General features: G+C 34.3%; 1 long non-coding RNA gene across 3 annotated transcripts; it reads right to left on the bottom strand.

Moving 5' to 3' along the window:
- Positions 1–1,072: 1,072 nt before the first annotated feature.
- On the bottom strand, positions 1,073–3,937 carry LOC109584764 (uncharacterized). Of its 3 annotated transcripts, XR_002186179.1 has the most exons (7): positions 3,714–3,937; positions 2,901–2,998; positions 2,416–2,502; positions 1,747–1,814; positions 1,352–1,433; positions 1,255–1,302; positions 1,073–1,181 (listed from the first exon to the last, which is right to left on the bottom strand). It is a non-coding gene; the product is annotated as an uncharacterized LOC109584764 (long non-coding RNA). The 3 variants fall into 3 exon arrangements; XR_002186190.1 differs by lacking the exon at positions 1,747–1,814 and having other exon boundaries at positions 3,714–3,935; XR_002186172.1 differs by lacking the exons at positions 1,352–1,433; positions 1,747–1,814; positions 2,416–2,502; positions 2,901–2,998; positions 3,714–3,937 and having other exon boundaries at positions 1,085–1,181; positions 1,230–1,257.
- Between the last annotated feature and the right edge of the window lie 1,530 nt (positions 3,938–5,467).

The raw sequence follows: 5,467 nt of genomic DNA, 5'->3' as shown, positions 1-5,467 counted from the left end.
GTAGTTCCATTCATATAATCCAAGTTATCCAGCATTTAATCACTTTGTTTACTATGTCACCATTTCAAAGTTTAATCCGTAAACTAAGCTTTTCGCCGTAATTTTCACCGTATATCGCCGTATACGTCTATGTCGAAATAGCCCCAGCTGTATCGGAATAGCCCCGTGACACGTGACATTCAAAAAATGTTTTAAAAATAGCAAAAATGAATAAAAATGTTACAAAATTTGAAGATAAGTTCCCAAATAGATAGAAAGTTTTTAAAATGGAGTCAAAAAATTGGTAAGTTGAGCAGGAGGGTGGTAATAATGCTATGAATAATTAATGAACTACTTAGCCACCAAACATGTCGGAATAGCCCCGGTTGACTATATATTTTTTGCAAGTGTTTCAAAGGGTGTGGTTTAATTTTTAGTGAGAACTGAATAGTGAAAGAATAGGTTATTTACCAAGAAACACAAGCAGGATTTCAGTGGCATTGATGAGACATTGTTACATGATTGTAAAGCTTTATATTTATGCTACCACAGAGAACTATCAAGATAGAGGTGATGTACATTACAGTATGTACTGTATGGTGATACAGTAAGTGCGGCTTATAATAATTGTTGTCAATGTTTTTATTGCTATTTTTATAGTTAAAATTTGTTGAAGGACTCATAATAATAATCAATCTATTGGGTCACTGAAGAATAGAATAATCATTATAATGATAATAATTTAAATAATAATTTTTTGGTACTTAGCACAGTGCATTCTTTCTTGTAATAGTAGATCTTCACTTTTTAGAACTAGAATATCGATTGCAACTTTTATATAGTCGTAGACCTGAGCTTTAGTAAGTAATTCAACTGGATTTCTTCACTATTTTGCTTGTGCCATGCTTATACACGTGTAGTGTAAACGTCACAATACATCACTTCCGGTGCCAAGGATCGAGCGCATCCTGTTTCATATCCATGTGTGTATGTAGTATCTATGATTTGCCAGACTCACCCGTAGGCACGGAGGGTGTGGTCTGGCTACGTGAGACTAGGTGCAATCTGCGCATGCGCAGTACTGACTAAATTGTACTTCAATTTATCATGTTCATAACTCAAACAAAAATGTAAAAAAACAGTTCAAACATGAATAAATGCTTGTTTAGCCACACATTTGATTTCAGGTTACTCTGTTGAGTCTACAAGGAATAAGCAATATTAATAATAAATGTAAAAAGTACATGTACTTTGCATTAATGTTTACAAAAGAACTTTGTAGCCTATTTTCATCTCTAAAAATAATTTGACAGGAATGTCATTCTACAGATAACGAAAACAAATTTATACAGCAATAATATTTTTTACTGACCTGGAAATATACTGGTGTCACATTAAGTAGTGCCAAGGGAATTAAAGAGTTGATAATATATCTAGTCTTGGGGAAATGTTATCTGTTTAACAGAGATAAAAAGTTAAAAATAAACCTTTCATTGCAAATGCCATACACATGGAGCTAAATATTTCTGTGGCCCAAAATTTCTGCTAATTATGCAGATTTCGAAAACTGTGAAAATTTAATCCTTTAAAATCAGTACACATTGAAAGGCATGGTGATTTTGCTAAAATAAAATCTGCAAATTCACAGAAATTTTGGGCGACAGAAATTTCTAGCTACAATTAAAGAAATTTTTAGGTACAATTCTAAACATTAGTAGCATAATAAAATAAATCGTTTCATGAATAATTATTCTATTAAGTGCCAACATCTCCAAATATAGCATCCAGAGTTTCGTCCACCACCATGAACAATACTGATAGCTTTTTGTGACATTCTAATTATCATAAAAATAGCATACATGTAAATTCAAAACTACAAAACTAACGGCTTTAATAGTCAGAAGTACTGTAAAAGTGGAATATGTCATTGCTTGCATTATTTAATGCATGAATAAAAAATTTACGAATTTAAAAATTATACTGACTTAAAAACTAATTATAGACCACTGGAAGTGAGAACTGGAAATGAATTTCATTAATTTTATATACGGTATCTGCCCACATGTCATAATTTGCTGCCATTTTTGTTGGCAAGTTTGTTAAGGAAGTCGGCAATGAATGCAAGAAGAAAATGCCTCACTTACCTGCTGTAGCTCTATTAAAAGCTAAAATATGCTTGTTATAAAAAAAAGATCTGCCTTTAAGCTTCTCCAAAAGATGTGGTCCAATTTGCCCCAGAATTCTCAATACAGGTTTGTTTTCATGCCAGCCCGTTTGTTCTCCATTAAAAGTTGTCAACCAAAATGGCAGCTGAATTATTTCATCCTAAACCACACCTTACAACCGTAAAAATTTCTAATAATCTTCCTATGTAATCAATTTTTACTGCTAGTAGTCTATAATTATACACAGCTTACAGCTCAACCTTGTACCTACTTGAGCTCCTAGTCTCCTACTACACATGTAAGCAAAAACTCATGAGCAACCTCTTGTGATCCAATTCGCTGGCAAGGTATAAAATGCCTATAAAAAATAAATATATAAAATAGCAGACATTTACAATAAATTTATCGTGTACTTATCAATATCAAGCTCCACTATCCCAGTACAGGTCATAATGGGGCATAGTTGGGGTTTCAAATTAATTAATTAATTAAATCACTACCTCTGGGGCCGTTCCCTTCAGTCAAATCCCCTACTAAATTTAAGGAACGTTAAACAACCACTCAACTGCTACTGAACTCAGCTCTGCTGGGTAAACTTAGCATTTTTGAAACGCAACTTGGTCAAACTAGCGAAGTCTTCCTATAGGCTTGTTGGAGAAAAATCCCTACCCTGGTGCATTCTCAGAGTGATGAACCTCCTATTAAATCCCTCATATTCCCCATAATGAGGCTTAAATTGACAGACATATTACTTACAGTTCTGAAATGAGTAATTGTGGTGGAAGGAACAAATGATAACCCAGGAAAGACTAAAAAGCCCATTTCCTCACACAAGAATAATTAGAAGATACATTCTATATATATATATAGATGATTACAATAGTCACAGTATTAGTCTCGCCCCGCCCCTTCGCGAAATATGGAACGGTCTGGTGACACTGCTATTCAAAATTTATACACTATGCAGGAATGTGTGCGTCCCAATCAGATTCCTCAAGCCACGTGTTGTGACCAAAATCATGTGATTGTCACAAGACAGAGTAATAAAATGGAGGCCAAAAGATCCAGTATTAGTATTCATCTCACTTCTATTAGTATTCACCCATTTCTTTCAAATCTTTACGCAACTTTACAAGCCTGTTCAACGTCCCAAGACACTTTCCTCCGCATACAGCTGCATTTTCAATTATCTTCTTCAGTTCCAAGCTAGCCTCTAATGTCAATGAGCAATGTTTCGACCAAAGATGTGACATTTGTAATTATATCCTCTTTCCCTTTGATATAACATCTGGCTCCTGGCTTTATACAAGAACGGCACAAAATACAGATACAAGTAGGCTTAGCAGAGGCCATACGTCTATTATAATGATCATTGTAACACGTGGTTACACGCGTGTGTCACATGACGTGGGAGTATCAGTCATGTGTTCTTTGCTATTAATTGCATTCCAGACTGCAACGATTTCAATAGCAGTGTCACCAGACCCTTCCATCTTTCGTGAAGGGGCGGGGCGAGACTATCACAGTATATAAAAAGGCATAATTTATAGCAGTCTGAGAATAAATTACCTAGTGCAAGGTTCTATTAGTCTAATCAGTGATCCAACTCATGCAAACAACTAGCAAAATGGCCTGGAACCACGAAGACAGCACTAGAAATATGAAAAACACTCAGTTGGTGGCAGCCATTTTGTGATTTTTGTTCATGAGGGAGTAATGTGCATGCGTATTACAGATATAAAACCACCCACATAACTAATTGGATCCATTCCTGTCTCTAGACGCTTTGGTACTGAGGAAAGACAGGCTAAACAATCTTCTCTTTTATCCAGCCACTCTAGCTTTGAGAACCACTTTTAGCTGTCTTTTTGTTTCAATATACTCTATTTATCTATTTTGTAAGCTTATTAGTTGCTGTTTTGGCTTTTATAGCATTTTATTATAGGAATATTCTCACCGGGCCCATGGGCAATTGCCGTTTTTCAAAATTTTGCTTTCAGGAGCCAGGGCGCTTGCCTCTCCATTGCTATCAAGACAGAAGTGTATTTACCTGAGTCCTATGACTAATGTCTATCATCAGAGTTAGTCTCAGTCCATCAGGACAACTTACGGTGGAATAACTCACTGAAGTTGTCATGTTGCAGCTGGAGTGTGGATGATTATGACCATCTTTTCTCTTCTTAAAACTACAGGATTAGTCTTTATTGACATGTATGAATCACTCCAAGAATCATAAGTGTGCTGGAATAGTTAAGCATCATGTAGTGTTAATAGTCACGTTTAGTAGTGTTGTTTTGGTTTACTATAACTAAAACTGAAAGTACTTTTAGTAAGCCATTTAACTTTTAGTAAACTAAAACTAAAACTAGACGTCATTGGAGGTTTAAACTAAAACTACAACTAAAATTAAAAGTTAAACAGAGTAAAAGAACTAAACTAAAACTATAACCAAAAGTCAATGATGTTTCCAAAAAAAAACTATAACTAATACAATTACATGTTATAAACCAAAATATCTTTTAGTTAATTACAGGTCATGCATGCATATGTTATATGCACCTGGTTTACCCGGCATGGTTACCACATTGTACTAAACTAAAACTAAAAGAAAATCAAAGTCTGAAACTAAACTAAAACTCAAACATTCAAGTTTCAAACTAAAACTAAAACTAAAAAGGATTGAAGAATTAAACTAAAACTAATACTAAACTAAAAGAAAAGTGACCGTTCGAACTATAACTAAAACTATAACCAAAACAAATGTTCATACAAAAACAACACTAATGTCTAGTATGAAGTGAAACAACTTTCATTGTCAAATAATTTTTATATTAATGTAAAAAATTGATGTTAATTGTAATTATCTTTGTTAATCGTCTAGATAGTTTCAACTATTGTGTATACTGTTTATCATAAATTGGTATAAATACATGAACAACCGTGTATACAAATGTAATTAATGTATAGTGGCAACAACAACCGGCAATAATAATGCTAACAACAATAATAGACCTCCTGGTGCTAAATATAGAGTAACGTAGGTAGTTTACGGATAGAGGTAGTATAAGGACACTTAAATTCAAAGTACCATAAAAAGTTTAAACATTTGAGTAGAAACCCAATTTTTTTCTGAGGGGTAGAGCTCTGCATCTGCAATAGCTATAGCCAATTTCAACAAGTTTGCAATAGCTATTCCATGTTATATTTGACTGCAAATGATTATGGTCGATCATAGGTGGATCTAGGCCCGGGCTAGCCCGGGCAATGCCTGGGTAGATTTTACTCGAGACCACACCCATTGGTGTGGTTTGGTTATAATAAGG

This window comes from Amphimedon queenslandica, unplaced genomic scaffold, assembly GCF_000090795.2.
Source record: "Amphimedon queenslandica unplaced genomic scaffold, v1.1 AMPQUscaffold_13522, whole genome shotgun sequence".
Classification (NCBI taxonomy): Eukaryota; Metazoa; Porifera; class Demospongiae; order Haplosclerida; family Niphatidae; genus Amphimedon; species Amphimedon queenslandica.
The sequence above is the reverse complement of the archived record's forward strand: the minus strand, read 5'-3'. Positions and strand labels throughout refer to the sequence as shown.